The following is a 23,824-nucleotide window of genomic DNA, read 5'->3' as shown; positions in this document are numbered from 1 at the left end:
CCCGTGTTGAATCGACATCTTGTGATGAGGCTGGAGTGTCCTCTCCAGTGAAGCTGAAGCTACAGAGCCTGGGCAGGGTGATATGGAGGGTCTGCTGTTGCCCATGCAGCAGACACCCCCTCTCTTCGCAGCTGAAGGATCCAAGGGAAAGACGGAGTCAATACAGCTTGGCTTCAGGTGCGCCGCAGGAGTTGCCGGTGTTGTCTACTACGTCAAACCGCCTTAGGGACTCCGGCTCCGGATTTTCTGTCGGGGTTTACTCCCTTAGCCTTTCCCCTGAAGAGGTATGCCGCAAGGCAGCGGAGGTTTTTTGGAATCAGAGTTTTCCTTCTCTGATGTGCCCTGACTGGAAGATCGAACCAGCGACACTTAGCTCGCAGGCCGACGCTCAATCCACTGAGCCAAACCAGCCAGGGTTGTCTGAGGTATCATTTGCAAATCTATTTTCCCATACGTTGGTTCCCCTTTCATTTTGCTGATGTTTTCTTGAGCCATTCAGAAGCTTTTTCATTTGATGTAGTTCCATTTGTTTATTCTTTTCTTTATATCCCTTGCTCTAGGAGATATAATGGTGAAAATATTGCTACATTGGATATCTCAAATTTTACTGCCTATGTTTTTGTCTAGGACTTTTATGGTGTCATGACTTACATTTAAGTCTTTTATCCATCTTGAGTTGATTCTGGTGTGTGGTGTAAGTTGGTGGTCTAGTTTCACTTTTATTTCCTTTTTCCATACATGCCCAGATTTTCAAACACCATTTATTTAACAGGTTGTTTTTGCTCCATTTTATGCTCTTGTCCCATTTGTCAAATATAAATTGACCATAGAGGAGGAAGATGGTGGAGGAGTGAGGGGAGGCTGCATTCTCAGGCTCCCAAGACCCATCTGTAGTTTGGACTAATTGCAGACAGAACATCTCAGTGAGTAGCTGGACACTGGCAGGAGTCAAGCCTTGGCACTGCTGGATTAGAGAAAAACCATCTGGGAACAACCTGTTTAGTGAGGATAGCGGAAGAAAAAGGGATGAAACAGGATTCCTGACTGGGGTGGCTTCCCGAGCTGCGGCTGGAAGGACACAAAGGCTTTTTGGTGACCACAGGCTTCCCCAGAGGGGAGTCAGGAGGAAAGCAGATCTCTGCCTGCTGGCAGAGACAGGACTCAACCAGGTGGCATTGACGCTGGAAGACGGGAGACAGAGTGCTGTTGTACAAGTGAAAACGTAATTTTTCCTTCATATTTTTCTCTTTTGAACTGCGGAGAGGGGGGTAAAGTTTGGGGGTGAAAGGACATTCTTGAGGAGTGCAGGTGCAAAATGCACTCGCCCACTCTCCAACCCTCCCCTTGGGTCTCGCAGGTGCGCATAGGGAAGTGCCCTCATTCACTAGACCAGGTGTGCTGGGCCGCACGTCCAGGTGCCCCTTGGACACACCCCCAACGGACATAAGATCAGTGCCCCAAAGGGTGCAGGGAGGGCCCACTGGACGTGCAGAAGACTGTGCGCCGTCGCCCTTGGCCAGCTCCAGTGGGTGCCAGGCCGAAGCACAGAGCACTTGCTCAGGCTCTGCTCGTGCCCGCCCAGGCGAGTGCAGGAACGGTGGGTGGCTGCAGCATGGGAACAGCGGGCAGCAGCGACTCACAGACACTCACTTCTACTGAGCACAAGTTTCTGGAGCCCCACCTTAAGAGGCGAGAGACCAACTCCCGGAATGCGGTGCGGCAGGCCTGAGGCTAGCTCCCCGGCTGCCTTGGGCGCGCACGGGTGCGCGAGCGCTCACCTGCTTCAATAGGTGACAATCGCTCACTTCCACTGTGCACGAGTGTCTGGGGCCCAGCCCTAGGAGGCAAGAGACCAACTCTCAGAGAGTGGCTTGGCTGGCTTGAGGTGGGCTTTCGGGCGCCTTGCGTGCAGGGGCACCTCAGCTAGCTCTAACAGGCGCCAAAGGAACGCACCATACTGGTCACCGCGTGCACACCACTGCTGCAAGAAATGGGAACCTCTGAACCACCATATTAGACCAGCTGTGAACGCAGAAAAAGAAGAGGACACACAAAGGCTGAACTGAGTAAAAACATTCCTTTTATTTTTTTTTCTCTCCTTTTTCTTCCTGAAGGGAAAAAAAAATTATATCTCTAATTTATTTCATACAATCTCTCCTTCTCATCCTTCCTCTTTAATTGTTGTTTATATGTTTGTGGGTCTAGTTTAGCCTCCCTTTCACTCTACATAAATAGAATATAACTACTATATAAATCCAATACTATACAATTCCACTTTTCTACTATATTCTGCACTCCTCCCTTTTTTCTTCTATAGTTATTAACATACAATGTAAATATTACCTACTGTCTTGCACAGTCTCAACTATTATTAATCTATTATCCTCTCTATCAAAAATAATATTTTTCCTCCTTAAAAACAACTCTTATCTATTCTTCCTATAGTATAAAAGCTCTAATCTCTCTACATTTATATTAATACTGGCTCGTTGGCTGACGATAGCAGGATAGAGGGTGGGGGATATTTTTGAGGGTGTGGATCTCCTGACTCGGCTGTGTGTTTATGCTTTTAAAAGCATCTCCACAAAAGAACTCAAGACAAAGTGGATAGAGTGACTCTCAATCAACTAGCCAGAAGAAAGATCCTAACAAAGAGCATCTGAAATATAACCAGACAGCATAAACAAATGACATAAAGGGTACCCCAAGAACATCAGGATCAGGAGATCAAAGAGACTGCATCACTGAAACCACCAGATCTCCCATAAAGAATCTCATACCATGAAGGTGGGAAGTCAAAGCAGACATACCCAAAAAACAAACATAAACAAGAAGAATCCAACATGTTAATATGCAGAAACAACCCCTCAATGAAAAGAAAAGAGGAATTCCCAGAAAGAGAGGTAGATGGAATGGACATAGTCCAAATGTCAGACATGGAATTCAAAACAATGCTGGTGAAGAAGCTCAATATACTCGACAACCTTAAAAACAAGTATGACAACCTCCAAGGAAGTTACCAACAGCTCCAAGAAAATTACAGGGAACTTGCAGAGAACTACACCAGCATAAAAAAAGACATAGAAACTATCAACAAGAACCAGGAAGAAATGAAGAATGCAATCTCTGAACTGAAAAACACAGAATAAGTCAAAAGCAGACTAAACAAAGCAGAGGATAGGATTAGTGAGTTAGAAGATAATGCAGAAAAAAATTCTCAGACAATAAAGCAAAATGAAAAAAGATTGAAAAAGTATGAAGAAGAAGTAAGGGAATTACAGTATAGCATAAGGAAGAATAATATCAGAGTCACTGAAATTACAGAGGGATCAGAGGAACAAGGAATAGATAAACTGATAGGAGAAATAGTGACAGAAAATTTTCCCAACCTGATGAGAGAAAAAGTTATGCAAGTCCAGGAAGCACAGAGAGTTCCAATAAAGAGGAACCCCCAAAAACACACTCGAAGGCACATCATAGTTACAATGGCCACATTCAAAGACAGAGAGATAATCCTAAAAGCAGCAAGAGAAAAACAGCAAATAACATACAAGGGAGCTCCAATAAGGCTATCAACCGATTTCTCAACAGAAAAACTACAAGCCAGAAGGGAATGGTCAAAAATATTTCAAGCAATGAAAAACAAAGGCCTACAATCAAGAATATTCTACCCAGAAAGTCTCTCATTCAAAATAGAAAGTGAAATAAGGAGTTTCTCAGACAAAGGAAGACTAAAAGAATACATCTCCACAAAACCAGCATTGCAAGAGATGCTAAAGGGAATGTTCTAAGAAAAAGGAAGAGAAAAAAAGAGGAGAGAAACAGAAGTACAAAGGGAAATGAAGAAACACATGTCAATAATAACCTTAAATGTAAATGGATTAAATGCTTTAATTAAAAGACATAGGGTAATGGAATAGATAAGAAACAGAACCCACATATTTGCTGTCTACAAGAAACACACCTCAAAAAAAAAGATTTATATAGACTGAAAGTAAAAGGATATAAAAAAATATTCCAAGCAAATGGACCTGAAAAAAAAGCTGGGGTAGCAGTTCTCATATCAGACAAAACAGATTTCAACACAAGGGCAAAAAAAAGAGACAAAGAAGGACACTTTAAAATACTTAACGGAACAATTCATCAAAAAGATATAGCACTGATAAACATATATGGATCAAACATAGGAGCACCCAAATACATAAAGAAAATACTAGAAGACCACAAGAAGGATATTAACAACAACACACTCATAGTAGGGGACTTCAACACTCCATTAGCACGAAGGATATACAGGCACTGAACAACGCACTAAACAACAGGGACGTAACTGATATATATATATATAGAACTTTTCACCCCAAAGAAGCAAAGTATACATTCTTTTCAAATGCACAAGGGACATTTTCAAAGAGAGACCACATGATAGGACACAAAACAAGCCTCAACAAATTCAAGAAAATTGAAATCATATCAAGCATTTTTCAGATCACAGTGCCTTGAAACTAAAAATCAACCTCAGAGAAAAAAATCAAAGACACCCAAACTCATGGAGAATGAATAACACGCTATTAAAAAATGAATGGGTTAACAATGACATCAAAGAGGAACAGAATATGGACTCAGTATATGTTTAAAGAATACTCACTCAGCATGCGTTCTAAAAAACTACTCAGCCTGTGTTCTACCAGAATATGGACTTAGTCTATGATTAAATAATACCCACTGAGCCTGTGTTCTACACAATATGGACTCAATCTATGTTTATAGAATACTCACTCAGCCTGCGTACTAACAAAATACTCAGCCTCGGTTCTCACAAAATACTCACTCAGACTGTGTTCTAACAGAATATAAACTCAGTCTATGTTTAAAGAATACTCCCTCAGCCTGTGTTCGAACAGAATACTGACTCAGCCTGTGTTTTAACAGAATATGGCCTCTGTCTATGTTTAAAGAATACCTACTCAGTCTGTGTTCTAACATAATATGAATTCAGTCTATGTTTAAAGAATACTCACTCAGACTGAGTTCTAACAGAATATGGACTCAGTCTATGTTTAAAAAATAATCACTCAGCCTGTGTTCTGACAGAATATCAACTCAGTCTATGTTTAAAGAATACCTACTCAGTCTGTGTTCTAACATAATATGGACTCAGTCTATGTTTATAGAATACTCTATCAGCCTGTTTTTTAGCAGAGTATGGACTCAGTATATGTTTAAAGAATACTCACACAGCCTGTGTTCTTTTTTTTTTTTTTTTGACCTTTTGCTATACTTTTTTTAATGTGTGAACACATGGCATATCAAAACGGAAGCATCAGTATTTTAAAAAATTAACATCTGATTTTAAAAGGAAAGCACACATTATAGAAAACCCTGAAACGTATAAAGGAAATTAAATCACCTAGAATTCTACGATCCTTCCCCATGTGGGAAGGCCACCCTCCCCTCCACACCGCCACTCTTATTAGGGTTTTCTGGACCCAAGGGTAGGTAGGACGATGACCATGTCCTGCTTGAAGCAGCTAGAGGAGCTTGAGACCTTTGTCCATTGTCCTTTACAAGATTACAAAGGGTCCTAATATTTGAGAGGGTGGGGGGATAGTTAATTTTTATGAACCAGGGGTATGGACTTGGGGGGGGATTGCTGGGGGAGGGGGTGCTGGGTGGAGGGGAGCAAGGGGGAGAAAACTGGAACTGTTGTAACAATATAATCAATAAAAAACATTTTAAAAAAATATTATACTTCCAAGCCTCTAGCAGAAGCACATTTTCTGATTGCAATAGAGAGGGTGCATGTGCCATGTGCCATGTGTAAAGATTGACCAGAACTGAGTTATTTGTTGGATATTTGTTCCTTTCTTTATATTGTCACTCTCATGATAATTAAATATGCTATTAATAAGTACTGAAAAAAAATAATCATAGTTAATATTTTCATAGTCCCTTAGTCTTTTTCTATTAATTTTCTTTTTCGACATAGTTAAGCTCGTAATGTACAAGGTTTTTAAGTATGGTGAACAAAGGTCTATGTGGATGATGACCAAGATCTTGGTGACAGATTTGCCACTCAAATTATTCAATAGGGTCTCAAGAGGCGGGAAATAATCACTCAGTTCCCATTCATTCGTATGGCCAGCAAAACATCTGTAAGCCTCAAAGCCTAGGCTAAGTTTCCATTAAGGTGAACCCTGGCATGGATAACCATGCATGGTCTTTTTTGCATCCAGGTAGGTCTAAACCATTTTACAGGATAAGAATACTCCACACATAAAGCTTTCAATACCGTGCAAAAGCTCTTCTAGGAGAGGAATGACAACAGCTGTAGTCTGATTAAAGAGTTTTAGCATCCTACAATGAAAAATAAATAACGTGCCTTAAACATTTTGCACACTTAAAATTACATAGAACGGTTAGCAAGAAAATAAGGCATATGACAGCTCAAGGAAATTCCAAATGGTATAACAGAACTGATCTTCTATTAATAAAATTCCAGACTTTATTATCTAAACTGAAAGCAAAAATTTCAGAGATACATAAAGCAATACGCCTTTACAACAGCTGTGAAGGAAAAGTGGCGATGCGAGCACACACGCGTTACTGAAGGCCGGAAGCTGGAGCGAGGCAGAACCCCCGCGGAGTGTCGGGTCCAGTTACACCGCTTCCTCTCGGTTTAGATGCTCATGACACACTGAATGAAATCATCATATGGGAAATTCACAACACCTTGCTGACCAGTATCCCGTCTTCGAAAGTTGTCTGTCAGAGCTCGCAGTTTGACGCAGCAGGAGATGTAGTCATCGAAGGTGATCTTCCCGCTGGTGCTGTACCGTTTTGCGATTGAATTCACAGCCTGAGGACTCAACCGAAATCCCATTGCTGTCAGGGCCTTCTGCAGTTCTTGAGGGTCTATTGTTCCACTTCTATAGCTGTCAAAGCTGCTGAAGTGTTGCCTCCAGCCATTCAGTACAGACCAGAGTTCTTTAAATTCACTGAAACCCATTGTGCCTGACAGATCTCTATCCAGCATTGAAACCATAAGCCGACAAGTCTCCAGGTTGAAAGGTTTATATCCTCCAGCAATGCCAGACTCTGTCAGGCACTTCTGCAATTCATCAGCATCTATTTGTCCATCCTGTCCAGCTACTGCAGCGAAGTAACCATACAGCGGATCCTGAGTTTGTCCGGGGAATGTAGGTCCTCCAGGAGCCCCTCCATACCCGCCTGGGTAGAACCCGCCGCCGGCTCCGGGGTGCCCGGGATAAGCCATAGTGCAGACTGCGCTGGCGCCGCTCCGCGCGCCCCGTCACAGCCTGTGTTCTAACTGAATACTCACTCAGCTTGTGTTCTAAGAGTATACCCACTCAACCTTTGTTCTAACAAAATATGGACTCAGTTTATGTTTAAATAATAACCACTGAACATGCATTCTAACAGAATACTCAGTCTGCCTGTGTTCTAACAGAATATGGACTCAGTCTAGGTTTCAAGAATACTCAGTCTGTGTTCAAACAGAATACTCACTTACCCTGTGTTCTAACTGTATATGGACTCAGTCTATGTTTACAGAAAACTTACTAAGCCTGTGTACTAACAGAATATGGACTCAGTCTATGTTTAAAGAATACTCACTCAGCCTGTGTTCGAACAGAGTACTCAATCAGCCTGTGTTTTAACACAGTACTCACTCATCTTGTGTTCTAAGAAATACTCACTCAGCCTGTGTTCTAAAAAATATGGACTCAGTGTATGTTTAAAGAATACTACCTCAGCCTCTGTTCTGACAGAATACTCACTCAGCCTGTGTTCTAACAGAATATGGCCTCAGTCTATTTTAAAGAAAACCTACTCAGTCTGTGTTCTAACATAATACGGTCTCAATCTATGTTTAAAGAATACTCACTCAGACTGTGTTCTAACAGAATATAAACTCAGTCTATGTTTAAAGAATACTCATTGAGCCTGTGTTCTAACAGAATATGGACTAAACCTATGTTTAAAAAACACTCACTCAGCTTGTGTTGTAAGAGTATACTCACTCAACCTTTGTTCTAACAGAATATGGACTCAGTCTATGTTTTAAGAATACTCACCCTGTGATTTAACAGAATACTCACTCTGCCCGTCTTCTAACAGAAGAGTGAGTCAGCCTGTTTTATAACAAAATGCGCACTTAGCCTGTGCTCTAACAGAATATGGACTCAGTCTAGGTTTAGAGAATTCTCACTCAGCCAGTGTTCTAACAGAACACTCACTCTGCCTGTGGCCTAACAGAATACTCACTCAGCCTATTTCTAACAGAATATGGACTCAGACTATGTTCAAAAATACTCACTCAGCCTGTGTTATAATAGAATATGGACTCAGTCTATGTAAAAAGAATACTCACTGAGCTTGTGTTCTAAGAGTATACTCACTCAGCCTGTGTTCTAACAGAATATGGATTCAGTCTAAGTTTAAAGAATACTCACTCAGCTTGCGCTCTAAGAGTATACTCACTCAACATTTTTTCTAACAAAATATGGACTGAGTTTATGTTTAAATAATACCCACCTAACCTGCGTTCTAAAAGAACATTCAGTCAGCCTGTGTTCTAACAGAATATGGACTCAGCTTATGTTTAAAGAATACCCACTAAGCCTGTATTGTAACAGAATATGGACTCAGTCTATGTTTAAAAAATACACACTCACCTGGTGTTCTAACAGAATACTTACGCAGACTATGTTCTAAGAGAATAAAGATTCAGTCTATGTTTAAAAAATAATCACTAAGCCAGTGTTCTTACAGAATATTTACTCAGCCTGGGTTTTAACATAATATGGACTCAGTCTAAGTTTAAAGAATACTCACTCAGCCTGTGTACTAACAAAAAAATCACTCAGCCTAAATTCTAAAAAAACACTCACTCAACCTGTGTTCCAACGGAATACTCTCTCAACCGGTGTTCTAAAAAAATACTCACTCAGTCTGGGTTCTACAAAGACACTCACTCAGTCTGTGTTCTAACAGAATATGGATTCAGTCTATGTTTAAAGAATACTCCCTCAGCCTGTGTTCTGACAGAATACTCACTCAGCCTGTGTTTTAACAGAATATGGCCTCTGTATGTTTAAAGAATACCTATTCAGTCTGCGTTCTAGCATAATATGGTCTTAGTCTATGTTTAAAGAATACTCACCCAGATTGTGTTTTAACAGAATATAAATTCAGTCTATGTTTAAAGAATACTCAATGAGCCTGTGTTCTAACAGAATATGGACTCAGTCTATGTTTAAAGAATACTCACTCAGCCTGTGTACGAAAAAGTTACTCACACAGCCTGTTTTCTAACAGAATATGGACTCAGTCTATGATTAAAGAATACCCACTGAGCCTGTGTTCTACACAATATGGACTCAATCTATGTTTATAGAATACTCACTCAGACTGTGTTCTAACAGAATACTCACTAAACCTGTTTTCTAACAGAATATGAACTCAGTCTATGTTTAAAGAATACTGAATCAGCCTGTGTTCGAACAGAATACTCAATCAGCCTGTGTTTTAACAGAGTACTCACTCATCCTGTGTTGTAAGAAATACTCACTCAGCCTGTGTTCTAACAGAATATGAACTCAGTCTATGTTTAAAGAATACTCACTGAGCCTGTGTTTGAACAGAATACGCAATCAGCCTGTGTTTTAACAGAGTACTCACTCATCCTGTGTTGTAAGAAATACTCACGCAGCCTGCGTTCTAAAAAATATGGACTCAGTCTATGTTTAAAGAATACTCCCTCAGCCTGTGTTCTGACAGAATACTCACTCAGACTGTGTTCTAACAGAATATGGCCTCTGTCTATGTTTAAAGAACACCTACTCAGTCTGTGTTCTAACATAATATGGTCTCAGTCTATGTTAAAGAATTCTCACTCAGACTGTGTTCTAACAGAATATAAACTCAGTCTACGTTTAAAGAATATTCACTCAGCATGCGTACTAAAAAAATACTCAGCCTGTGTTCTACCAGAATATGGACTTAGTCTATGATTAAATAATACCCACTGAGCCTGTGTTCTACACAATATGGACTCAATCTATGTTTATAGAATACTCACTCAGCCTGCGTACTAACAAAATACTCAGCCTCGGTTCTCACAAAATACTCACTCAGACTGTGTTCTAACAGAATATAAACTCAGTCTATGTTTAAAGAATACTCCCTCAGCCTGTGTTCGAACAGAATACTGACTCAGCCTGTGTTTTAACAGAATATGGCCTCTGTCTATGTTTAAAGAATACCTACTCAGTCTGTGTTCTAACATAATATGAATTCAGTCTATGTTTAAAGAATACTCACTCAGACTGAGTTCTAACAGAATATGGACTCAGTCTATGTTTAAAAAATAATCACTCAGCCTGTGTTCTGACAGAATATCAACTCAGTCTATGTTTAAAGAATACCTACTCAGTCTGTGTTCTAACATAATATGGACTCAGTCTATGTTTATAGAATACTCTATCAGCCTGTTTTTTAGCAGAGTATGGACTCAGTATATGTTTAAAGAATACTCACACAGCCTGTGTTCTTTTTTTTTTTTTTTTTGACCTTTTGCTATACTTTTTTTAATGTGTGAACACATGGCATATCAAAACGGAAGCATCAGTATTTTAAAAAATTAACATCTGATTTTAAAAGGAAAGCACACATTATAGAAAACCCTGAAACGTATAAAGGAAATTAAATCACCTAGAATTCTACGATCCTTCCCCATGTGGGAAGGCCACCCTCCCCTCCACACCGCCACTCTTATTAGGGTTTTCTGGACCCAAGGGTAGGTAGGACGATGACCATGTCCTGCTTGAAGCAGCTAGAGGAGCTTGAGACCTTTGTCCATTGTCCTTTACAAGATTACAAAGGGTCCTAATATTTGAGAGGGTGGGGGGATAGTTAATTTTTATGAACCAGGGGTATGGACTTGGGGGGGGATTGCTGGGGGAGGGGGTGCTGGGTGGAGGGGAGCAAGGGGGAGAAAACTGGAACTGTTGTAACAATATAATCAATAAAAAACATTTTAAAAAAATATTATACTTCCAAGCCTCTAGCAGAAGCACATTTTCTGATTGCAATAGAGAGGGTGCATGTGCCATGTGCCATGTGTAAAGATTGACCAGAACTGAGTTATTTGTTGGATATTTGTTCCTTTCTTTATATTGTCACTCTCATGATAATTAAATATGCTATTAATAAGTACTGAAAAAAAATAATCATAGTTAATATTTTCATAGTCCCTTAGTCTTTTTCTATTAATTTTCTTTTTCGACATAGTTAAGCTCGTAATGTACAAGGTTTTTAAGTATGGTGAACAAAGGTCTATGTGGATGATGACCAAGATCTTGGTGACAGATTTGCCACTCAAATTATTCAATAGGGTCTCAAGAGGCGGGAAATAATCACTCAGTTCCCATTCATTCGTATGGCCAGCAAAACATCTGTAAGCCTCAAAGCCTAGGCTAAGTTTCCATTAAGGTGAACCCTGGCATGGATAACCATGCATGGTCTTTTTTGCATCCAGGTAGGTCTAAACCATTTTACAGGATAAGAATACTCCACACATAAAGCTTTCAATACCGTGCAAAAGCTCTTCTAGGAGAGGAATGACAACAGCTGTAGTCTGATTAAAGAGTTTTAGCATCCTACAATGAAAAATAAATAACGTGCCTTAAACATTTTGCACACTTAAAATTACATAGAACGGTTAGCAAGAAAATAAGGCATATGACAGCTCAAGGAAATTCCAAATGGTATAACAGAACTGATCTTCTATTAATAAAATTCCAGACTTTATTATCTAAACTGAAAGCAAAAATTTCAGAGATACATAAAGCAATACGCCTTTACAACAGCTGTGAAGGAAAAGTGGCGATGCGAGCACACACGCGTTACTGAAGGCCGGAAGCTGGAGCGAGGCAGAACCCCCGCGGAGTGTCGGGTCCAGTTACACCGCTTCCTCTCGGTTTAGATGCTCATGACACACTGAATGAAATCATCATATGGGAAATTCACAACACCTTGCTGACCAGTATCCCGTCTTCGAAAGTTGTCTGTCAGAGCTCGCAGTTTGACGCAGCAGGAGATGTAGTCATCGAAGGTGATCTTCCCGCTGGTGCTGTACCGTTTTGCGATTGAATTCACAGCCTGAGGACTCAACCGAAATCCCATTGCTGTCAGGGCCTTCTGCAGTTCTTGAGGGTCTATTGTTCCACTTCTATAGCTGTCAAAGCTGCTGAAGTGTTGCCTCCAGCCATTCAGTACAGACCAGAGTTCTTTAAATTCACTGAAACCCATTGTGCCTGACAGATCTCTATCCAGCATTGAAACCATAAGCCGACAAGTCTCCAGGTTGAAAGGTTTATATCCTCCAGCAATGCCAGACTCTGTCAGGCACTTCTGCAATTCATCAGCATCTATTTGTCCATCCTGTCCAGCTACTGCAGCGAAGTAACCATACAGCGGATCCTGAGTTTGTCCGGGGAATGTAGGTCCTCCAGGAGCCCCTCCATACCCGCCTGGGTAGAACCCGCCGCCGGCTCCGGGGTGCCCGGGATAAGCCATAGTGCAGACTGCGCTGGCGCCGCTCCGCGCGCCCCGTCACAGCCTGTGTTCTAACTGAATACTCACTCAGCTTGTGTTCTAAGAGTATACCCACTCAACCTTTGTTCTAACAAAATATGGACTCAGTTTATGTTTAAATAATAACCACTGAACATGCATTCTAACAGAATACTCACTCAGACTGAGTTCTAACAGAATATGGACTCAGTCTAGGTTTCAAGAATACTCAGTCTGTGTTCAAACAGAATACTCACTTACCCTGTGTTCTAACTGTATATGGACTCAGTCTATGTTTACAGAAAACTTACTAAGCCTGTGTACTAACAGAATATGGACTCAGTCTATGTTTAAAGAATACTCACTCAGCCTGTGTTCGAACAGAGTACTCAATCAGCCTGTGTTTTAACACAGTACTCACTCATCTTGTGTTCTAAGAAATACTCACTCAGCCTGTGTTCTAAAAAATATGGACTCAGTGTATGTTTAAAGAATACTACCTCAGCCTCTGTTCTGACAGAATACTCACTCAGCCTGTGTTCTAACAGAATATGGCCTCAGTCTATTTTAAAGAAAACCTACTCAGTCTGTGTTCTAACATAATACGGTCTCAATCTATGTTTAAAGAATACTCACTCAGACTGTGTTCTAACAGAATATAAACTCAGTCTATGTTTAAAGAATACTCATTGAGCCTGTGTTCTAACAGAATATGGACTAAACCTATGTTTAAAAAACACTCACTCAGCTTGTGTTGTAAGAGTATACTCACTCAACCTTTGTTCTAACAGAATATGGACTCAGTCTATGTTTTAAGAATACTCACCCTGTGATTTAACAGAATACTCACTCTGCCCGTCTTCTAACAGAAGAGTGAGTCAGCCTGTTTTATAACAAAATGCGCACTTAGCCTGTGCTCTAACAGAATATGGACTCAGTCTAGGTTTAGAGAATTCTCACTCAGCCAGTGTTCTAACAGAACACTCACTCTGCCTGTGGCCTAACAGAATACTCACTCAGCCTATTTCTAACAGAATATGGACTCAGACTATGTTCAAAAATACTCACTCAGCCTGTGTTATAATAGAATATGGACTCAGTCTATGTAAAAAGAATACTCACTGAGCTTGTGTTCTAAGAGTATACTCACTCAGCCTGTGTTCTAACAGAATATGGATTCAGTCTAAGTTTAAAGAATACTCACTCAGCTTGCGCTCTAAGAGTATACTCACTCAACATTTTTTCTAACAAAATATGGACTGAGTTTATGTTTAAATAATACCCACCTAACCTGCGTTCTAAAAGAACATTCAGTCAGCCTGTGTTCTAACAGAATATGGACTCAGCTTATGTTTAAAGAATACCCACTAAGCCTGTATTGTAACAGAATATGGACTCAGTCTATGTTTAAAAAATACACACTCACCTGGTGTTCTAACAGAATACTTACGCAGACTATGTTCTAAGAGAATAAAGATTCAGTCTATGTTTAAAAAATAATCACTAAGCCAGTGTTCTTACAGAATATTTACTCAGCCTGGGTTTTAACATAATATGGACTCAGTCTAAGTTTAAAGAATACTCACTCAGCCTGTGTACTAACAAAAAAATCACTCAGCCTAAATTCTAAAAAAACACTCACTCAACCTGTGTTCCAACGGACTACTCTCTCAACCGGTGTTCTAAAAAAATACTCACTCAGTCTGGGTTCTACAAAGACACTCACTCAGTCTGTGTTCTAACAGAATATGGACTCAGTCTATGTTTAAAGAATACTCCCTCAGCCTGTGTTCTGACAGAATACTCACTCAGCCTGTGTTTTAACAGAATATGGCCTCTGTATGTTTAAAGAATACCTATTCAGTCTGCGTTCTAGCATAATATGGTCTTAGTCTATGTTTAAAGAATACTCACCCAGATTGTGTTTTAACAGAATATAAATTCAGTCTATGTTTAAAGAATACTCAATGAGCCTGTGTTCTAACAGAATATGGACTCAGTCTATGTTTAAAGAATACTCACTCAGCCTGTGTACGAAAAAGTTACTCACACAGCCTGTTTTCTAACAGAATATGGACTCAGTCTATGATTAAAGAATACCCACTGAGCCTGTGTTCTACACAATATGGACTCAATCTATGTTTATAGAATACTCACTCAGACTGTGTTCTAACAGAATACTCACTAAACCTGTTTTCTAACAGAATATGAACTCAGTCTATGTTTAAAGAATACTGAATCAGCCTGTGTTCGAACAGAATACTCAATCAGCCTGTGTTTTAACAGAGTACTCACTCATCCTGTGTTGTAAGAAATACTCACTCAGCCTGTGTTCTAACAGAATATGAACTCAGTCTATGTTTAAAGAATACTCACTGAGCCTGTGTTTGAACAGAATACGCAATCAGCCTGTGTTTTAACAGAGTACTCACTCATCCTGTGTTGTAAGAAATACTCACGCAGCCTGCGTTCTAAAAAATATGGACTCAGTCTATGTTTAAAGAATACTCCCTCAGCCTGTGTTCTGACAGAATACTCACTCAGACTGTGTTCTAACAGAATATGGCCTCTGTCTATGTTTAAAGAACACCTACTCAGTCTGTGTTCTAACATAATATGGTCTCAGTCTATGTTAAAGAATTCTCACTCAGACTGTGTTCTAACAGAATATAAACTCAGTCTACGTTTAAAGAATATTCACTCAGCATGCGTACTAAAAAAATACTCACTCAGCCTGTGTTCTACCAGAATATGGACTTAGTCTATGATTAAATAATACCCACTGAGCCTGTGTTCTACACAATATGGACTCAATCTATGTTTATAGAATACTCACTCAGCCTGCGTACTAACAAAATACTCAGCCTCGGTTCTCACAAAATACTCACTCAGACTGTGTTCTAACAGAATATAAACTCAGTCTATGTTTAAAGAATACTCCCTCAGCCTGTGTTCGAACAGAATACTGACTCAGCCTGTGTTTTAACAGAATATGGCCTCTGTCTATGTTTAAAGAATACCTACTCAGTCTGTGTTCTAACATAATATGAATTCAGTCTATGTTTAAAGAATACTCACTCAGACTGAGTTCTAACAGAATATGGACTCAGTCTATGTTTAAAAAATAATCACTCAGCCTGTGTTCTGACAGAATATCAACTCAGTCTATGTTTAAAGAATACCTACTCAGTCTGTGTTCTAACATAATATGGACTCAGTCTATGTTTATAGAATACTCTATCAGCCTGTTTTTTAGCAGAGTATGGACTCAGTATATGTTTAAAGAATACTCACACAGCCTGTGTTCTTTTTTTTTTTTTTTTTTGACCTTTTGCTATACTTTTTTTAATGTGTGAACACATGGCATATCAAAACGGAAGCATCAGTATTTTAAAAAATTAACATCTGATTTTAAAAGGAAAGCACACATTATAGAAAACCCTGAAACGTATAAAGGAAATTAAATCACCTAGAATTCTACGATCCTTCCCCATGTGGGAAGGCCACCCTCCCCTCCACACCGCCACTCTTATTAGGGTTTTCTGGACCCAAGGGTAGGTAGGACGATGACCATGTCCTGCTTGAAGCAGCTAGAGGAGCTTGAGACCTTTGTCCATTGTCCTTTACAAGATTACAAAGGGTCCTAATATTTGAGAGGGTGGGGGGATAGTTAATTTTTATGAACCAGGGGTATGGACTTGGGGGGGGATTGCTGGGGGAGGGGGTGCTGGGTGGAGGGGAGCAAGGGGGAGAAAACTGGAACTGTTGTAACAATATAATCAATAAAAAACATTTTAAAAAAATATTATACTTCCAAGCCTCTAGCAGAAGCACATTTTCTGATTGCAATAGAGAGGGTGCATGTGCCATGTGCCATGTGTAAAGATTGACCAGAACTGAGTTATTTGTTGGATATTTGTTCCTTTCTTTATATTGTCACTCTCATGATAATTAAATATGCTATTAATAAGTACTGAAAAAAAATAATCATAGTTAATATTTTCATAGTCCCTTAGTCTTTTTCTATTAATTTTCTTTTTCGACATAGTTAAGCTCGTAATGTACAAGGTTTTTAAGTATGGTGAACAAAGGTCTATGTGGATGATGACCAAGATCTTGGTGACAGATTTGCCACTCAAATTATTCAATAGGGTCTCAAGAGGCGGGAAATAATCACTCAGTTCCCATTCATTCGTATGGCCAGCAAAACATCTGTAAGCCTCAAAGCCTAGGCTAAGTTTCCATTAAGGTGAACCCTGGCATGGATAACCATGCATGGTCTTTTTTGCATCCAGGTAGGTCTAAACCATTTTACAGGATAAGAATACTCCACACATAAAGCTTTCAATACCGTGCAAAAGCTCTTCTAGGAGAGGAATGACAACAGCTGTAGTCTGATTAAAGAGTTTTAGCATCCTACAATGAAAAATAAATAACGTGCCTTAAACATTTTGCACACTTAAAATTACATAGAACGGTTAGCAAGAAAATAAGGCATATGACAGCTCAAGGAAATTCCAAATGGTATAACAGAACTGATCTTCTATTAATAAAATTCCAGACTTTATTATCTAAACTGAAAGCAAAAATTTCAGAGATACATAAAGCAATACGCCTTTACAACAGCTGTGAAGGAAAAGTGGCGATGCGAGCACACACGCGTTACTGAAGGCCGGAAGCTGGAGCGAGGCAGAACCCCCGCGGAGTGTCGGGTCCAGTTACACCGCTTCCTCTCGGTTTAGATGCTCATGACACACTGAATGAAATCATCATATGGGAAATTCACAACACCTTGCTGACCAGTATCCCGTCTTCGAAAGTTGTCTGTCAGAGCTCGCAGTTTGACGCAGCAGGAGATGTAGTCATCGAAGGTGATCTTCCCGCTGGTGCTGTACCGTTTTGCGATTGAATTCACAGCCTGAGGACTCAACCGAAATCCCATTGCTGTCAGGGCCTTCTGCAGTTCTTGAGGGTCTATTGTTCCACTTCTATAGCTGTCAAAGCTGCTGAAGTGTTGCCTCCAGCCATTCAGTACAGACCAGAGTTCTTTAAATTCACTGAAACCCATTGTGCCTGACAGATCTCTATCCAGCATTGAAACCATAAGCCGACAAGTCTCCAGGTTGAAAGGTTTATATCCTCCAGCAATGCCAGACTCTGTCAGGCACTTCTGCAATTCATCAGCATCTATTTGTCCATCCTGTCCAGCTACTGCAGCGAAGTAACCATACAGCGGATCCTGAGTTTGTCCGGGGAATGTAGGTCCTCCAGGAGCCCCTCCATACCCGCCTGGGTAGAACCCGCCGCCGGCTCCGGGGTGCCCGGGATAAGCCATAGTGCAGACTGCGCTGGCGCCGCTCCGCGCGCCCCGTCACAGCCTGTGTTCTAACTGAATACTCACTCAGCTTGTGTTCTAAGAGTATACCCACTCAACCTTTGTTCTAACAAAATATGGACTCAGTTTATGTTTAAATAATAACCACTGAACATGCATTCTAACAGAATACTCACTCAGACTGAGTTCTAACAGAATATGGACTCAGTCTAGGTTTCAAGAATACTCAGTCTGTGTTCAAACAGAATACTCACTTACCCTGTGTTCTAACTGTATATGGACTCAGTCTATGTTTACAGAAAACTTACTAAGCCTGTGTACTAACAGAATATGGACTCAGTCTATGTTTAAAGAATACTCACTCAGCCTGTGTTCGAACAGAGTACTCAATCAGCCTGTGTTTTAACACAGTACTCACTCATCTTGTGTTCTAAGAAATACTCACTCAGCCTGTGTTCTAAAAAATATGGACTCAGTGTATGTTTAAAGAATACTACCTCAGCCTCTGTTCTGACAGAATACTCACTCAGCCTGTGTTCTAACAGAATATGGCCTCAGTCTATTTTAAAGAAAACCTACTCAGTCTGTGTTCTAACATAATACGGTCTCAATCTATGTTTAAAGAATACTCACTCAGACTGTGTTCTAACAGAATATAAACTCAGTCTATGTTTAAAGAATACTCATTGAGCCTGTGTTCTAACAGAATATGGACTAAACCTATGTTTAAAAAACACTCACTCAGCTTGTGTTGTAAGAGTATACTCACTCAACCTTTGTTCTAACAGAATATGGACTCAGTCTATGTTTTAAGAATACTCACCCTGTGATTTAACAGAATACTCACTCTGCCCGTCTTCTAACAGAAGAGTGAGTCAGCCTGTTTTATAACAAAATGCGCACTTAGCCTGTGCTCTAACAGAATATGGACTCAGTCTAGGTTTAGAGAATTCTCACTCAGCCAGTGTTCTAACAGAACACTCACTCTGCCTGTGGCCTAACAGAATACTCACTCAGCCTATTTCTAACAGAATATGGACTCAGACTATGTTCAAAAATACTCACTCAGCCTGTGTTATAATAGAATATGGACTCAGTCTATGTAAAAAGAATACTCACTGAGCTTGTGTTCTAAGAGTATACTCACTCAGCCTGTGTTCTAACAGAATATGGATTCAGTCTAAGTTTAAAGAATACTCACTCAGCTTGCGCTCTAAGAGTATACTCACTCAACATTTTTTCTAACAAAATATGGACTGAGTTTATGTTTAAATAATACCCACCTAACCTGCGTTCTAAAAGAACATTCAGTCAGCCTGTGTTCTAACAGAATATGGACTCAGCTTATGTTTAAAGAATACCCACTAAGCCTGTATTGTAACAGAATATGGACTCAGTCTATGTTTAAAAAATACACACTCACCTGGTGTTCTAACAGAATACTTACGCAGACTATGTTCTAAGAGAATAAAGATTCAGTCTATGTTTAAAAAATAATCACTAAGCCAGTGTTCTTACAGAATATTTACTCAGCCTGGGTTTTAACATAATATGGACTCAGTCTAAGTTTAAAGAATACTCACTCAGCCTGTGTACTAACAAAAAAATCACTCAGCCTAAATTCTAAAAAAACACTCACTCAACCTGTGTTCCAACGGACTACTCTCTCAACCGGTGTTCTAAAAAAATACTCACTCAGTCTGGGTTCTACAAAGACACTCACTCAGTCTGTGTTCTAACAGAATATGGACTCAGTCTATGTTTAAAGAATACTCCCTCAGCCTGTGTTCTGACAGAATACTCACTCAGCCTGTGTTTTAACAGAATATGGCCTCTGTATGTTTAAAGAATACCTATTCAGTCTGCGTTCTAGCATAATATGGTCTTAGTCTATGTTTAAAGAATACTCACCCAGATTGTGTTTTAACAGAATATAAATTCAGTCTATGTTTAAAGAATACTCAATGAGCCTGTGTTCTAACAGAATATGGACTCAGTCTATGTTTAAAGAATACTCACTCAGCCTGTGTACGAAAAAGTTACTCACACAGCCTGTTTTCTAACAGAATATGGACTCAGTCTATGATTAAAGAATACCCACTGAGCCTGTGTTCTACACAATATGGACTCAATCTATGTTTATAGAATACTCACTCAGACTGTGTTCTAACAGAATACTCACTAAACCTGTTTTCTAACAGAATATGAACTCAGTCTATGTTTAAAGAATACTGAATCAGCCTGTGTTCGAACAGAATACTCAATCAGCCTGTGTTTTAACAGAGTACTCACTCATCCTGTGTTGTAAGAAATACTCACTCAGCCTGTGTTCTAACAGAATATGAACTCAGTCTATGTTTAAAGAATACTCACTGAGCCTGTGTTTGAACAGAATACGCAATCAGCCTGTGTTTTAACAGAGTACTCACTCATCCTGTGTTGTAAGAAATACTCACGCAGCCTGCGTTCTAAAAAATATGGACTCAGTCTATGTTTAAAGAATACTCCCTCAGCCTGTGTTCTGACAGAATACTCACTCAGACTGTGTTCTAACAGAATATGGCCTCTGTCTATGTTTAAAGAACACCTACTCAGTCTGTGTTCTAACATAATATGGTCTCAGTCTATGTTAAAGAATTCTCACTCAGACTGTGTTCTAACAGAATATAAACTCAGTCTACGTTTAAAGAATATTCACTCAGCATGCGTACTAAAAAAATACTCACTCAGCCTGTGTTCTACCAGAATATGGACTTAGTCTATGATTAAATAATACCCACTGAGCCTGTGTTCTACACAATATGGACTCAATCTATGTTTATAGAATACTCACTCAGCCTGCGTACTAACAAAATACTCAGCCTCGGTTCTCACAAAATACTCACTCAGACTGTGTTCTAACAGAATATAAACTCAGTCTATGTTTAAAGAATACTCCCTCAGCCTGTGTTCGAACAGAATACTGACTCAGCCTGTGTTTTAACAGAATATGGCCTCTGTCTATGTTTAAAGAATACCTACTCAGTCTGTGTTCTAACATAATATGAATTCAGTCTATGTTTAAAGAATACTCACTCAGACTGAGTTCTAACAGAATATGGACTCAGTCTATGTTTAAAAAATAATCACTCAGCCTGTGTTCTGACAGAATATCAACTCAGTCTATGTTTAAAGAATACCTACTCAGTCTGTGTTCTAACATAATATGGACTCAGTCTATGTTTATAGAATACTCTATCAGCCTGTTTTTTAGCAGAGTATGGACTCAGTATATGTTTAAAGAATACTCACACAGCCTGTGTTCTTTTTTTTTTTTTTTTTTGACCTTTTGCTATACTTTTTTTAATGTGTGAACACATGGCATATCAAAACGGAAGCATCAGTATTTTAAAAAATTAACATCTGATTTTAAAAGGAAAGCACACATTATAGAAAACCCTGAAACGTATAAAGGAAATTAAATCACCTAGAATTCTACGATCCTTCCCCATGTGGGAAGGCCACCCTCCCCTCCACACCGCCACTCTTATTAGGGTTTTCTGGACCCAAGGGTAGGTAGGACGATGACCATGTCCTGCTTGAAGCAGCTAGAGGAGCTTGAGACCTTTGTCCATTGTCCTTTACAAGATTACAAAGGGTCCTAATATTTGAGAGGGTGGGGGGATAGTTAATTTTTATGAACCAGGGGTATGGACTTGGGGGGGGATTGCTGGGGGAGGGGGTGCTGGGTGGAGGGGAGCAAGGGGGAGAAAACTGGAACTGTTGTAACAATATAATCAATAAAAAACATTTTAAAAAAATATTATACTTCCAAGCCTCTAGCAGAAGCACATTTTCTGATTGCAATAGAGAGGGTGCATGTGCCATGTGCCATGTGTAAAGATTGACCAGAACTGAGTTATTTGTTGGATATTTGTTCCTTTCTTTATATTGTCACTCTCATGATAATTAAATATGCTATTAATAAGTACTGAAAAAAAATAATCATAGTTAATATTTTCATAGTCCCTTAGTCTTTTTCTATTAATTTTCTTTTTCGACATAGTTAAGCTCGTAATGTACAAGGTTTTTAAGTATGGTGAACAAAGGTCTATGTGGATGATGACCAAGATCTTGGTGACAGATTTGCCACTCAAATTATTCAATAGGGTCTCAAGAGGCGGGAAATAATCACTCAGTTCCCATTCATTCGTATGGCCAGCAAAACATCTGTAAGCCTCAAAGCCTAGGCTAAGTTTCCATTAAGGTGAACCCTGGCATGGATAACCATGCATGGTCTTTTTTGCATCCAGGTAGGTCTAAACCATTTTACAGGATAAGAATACTCCACACATAAAGCTTTCAATACCGTGCAAAAGCTCTTCTAGGAGAGGAATGACAACAGCTGTAGTCTGATTAAAGAGTTTTAGCATCCTACAATGAAAAATAAATAACGTGCCTTAAACATTTTGCACACTTAAAATTACATAGAACGGTTAGCAAGAAAATAAGGCATATGACAGCTCAAGGAAATTCCAAATGGTATAACAGAACTGATCTTCTATTAATAAAATTCCAGACTTTATTATCTAAACTGAAAGCAAAAATTTCAGAGATACATAAAGCAATACGCCTTTACAACAGCTGTGAAGGAAAAGTGGCGATGCGAGCACACACGCGTTACTGAAGGCCGGAAGCTGGAGCGAGGCAGAACCCCCGCGGAGTGTCGGGTCCAGTTACACCGCTTCCTCTCGGTTTAGATGCTCATGACACACTGAATGAAATCATCATATGGGAAATTCACAACACCTTGCTGACCAGTATCCCGTCTTCGAAAGTTGTCTGTCAGAGCTCGCAGTTTGACGCAGCAGGAGATGTAGTCATCGAAGGTGATCTTCCCGCTGGTGCTGTACCGTTTTGCGATTGAATTCACAGCCTGAGGACTCAACCGAAATCCCATTGCTGTCAGGGCCTTCTGCAGTTCTTGAGGGTCTATTGTTCCACTTCTATAGCTGTCAAAGCTGCTGAAGTGTTGCCTCCAGCCATTCAGTACAGACCAGAGTTCTTTAAATTCACTGAAACCCATTGTGCCTGACAGATCTCTATCCAGCATTGAAACCATAAGCCGACAAGTCTCCAGGTTGAAAGGTTTATATCCTCCAGCAATGCCAGACTCTGTCAGGCACTTCTGCAATTCATCAGCATCTATTTGTCCATCCTGTCCAGCTACTGCAGCGAAGTAACCATACAGCGGATCCTGAGTTTGTCCGGGGAATGTAGGTCCTCCAGGAGCCCCTCCATACCCGCCTGGGTAGAACCCGCCGCCGGCTCCGGGGTGCCCGGGATAAGCCATAGTGCAGACTGCGCTGGCGCCGCTCCGCGCGCCCCGTCACAGCCTGTGTTCTAACTGAATACTCACTCAGCTTGTGTTCTAAGAGTATACCCACTCAACCTTTGTTCTAACAAAATATGGACTCAGTTTATGTTTAAATAATAACCACTGAACATGCATTCTAACAGAATACTCACTCAGACTGAGTTCTAACAGAATATGGACTCAGTCTAGGTTTCAAGAATACTCAGTCTGTGTTCAAACAGAATACTCACTTACCCTGTGTTCTAACTGTATATGGACTCAGTCTATGTTTACAGAAAACTTACTAAGCCTGTGTACTAACAGAATATGGACTCAGTCTATGTTTAAAGAATACTCACTCAGCCTGTGTTCGAACAGAGTACTCAATCAGCCTGTGTTTTAACACAGTACTCACTCATCTTGTGTTCTAAGAAATACTCACTCAGCCTGTGTTCTAAAAAATATGGACTCAGTGTATGTTTAAAGAATACTACCTCAGCCTCTGTTCTGACAGAATACTCACTCAGCCTGTGTTCTAACAGAATATGGCCTCA

At 40.0% G+C, this 23,824-nt stretch overlaps 4 pseudogenes; all 4 read right to left on the bottom strand.

Annotated features, from left to right (window-relative positions):
* Positions 1-6,477: 6,477 nt before the first annotated feature.
* On the bottom strand, positions 6,478-7,305 carry LOC150000357 (sorcin pseudogene; annotated as a pseudogene).
* A 4,499-nt stretch (positions 7,306-11,804) lies between these two features.
* On the bottom strand, positions 11,805-12,632 carry LOC150000356 (sorcin pseudogene; annotated as a pseudogene).
* A 4,504-nt stretch (positions 12,633-17,136) lies between these two features.
* LOC150000355 (sorcin pseudogene) lies at positions 17,137-17,964 on the bottom strand (annotated as a pseudogene).
* Positions 17,965-22,468: 4,504 nt separating this feature from the next.
* LOC150000354 (sorcin pseudogene) lies at positions 22,469-23,296 on the bottom strand (annotated as a pseudogene).
* Between the last annotated feature and the right edge of the window lie 528 nt (positions 23,297-23,824).

Source organism: Furipterus horrens, unplaced genomic scaffold (assembly GCF_987537825.1).
Source record: "Furipterus horrens unplaced genomic scaffold, mFurHor1.1.pri manual_scaffold_10, whole genome shotgun sequence".
Lineage (NCBI taxonomy): Eukaryota > Metazoa > Chordata > Mammalia > Chiroptera > Furipteridae > Furipterus > Furipterus horrens.
Note: the sequence above shows the minus strand (reverse complement) of the source record. Positions and strands in the feature narration are given on the sequence as shown.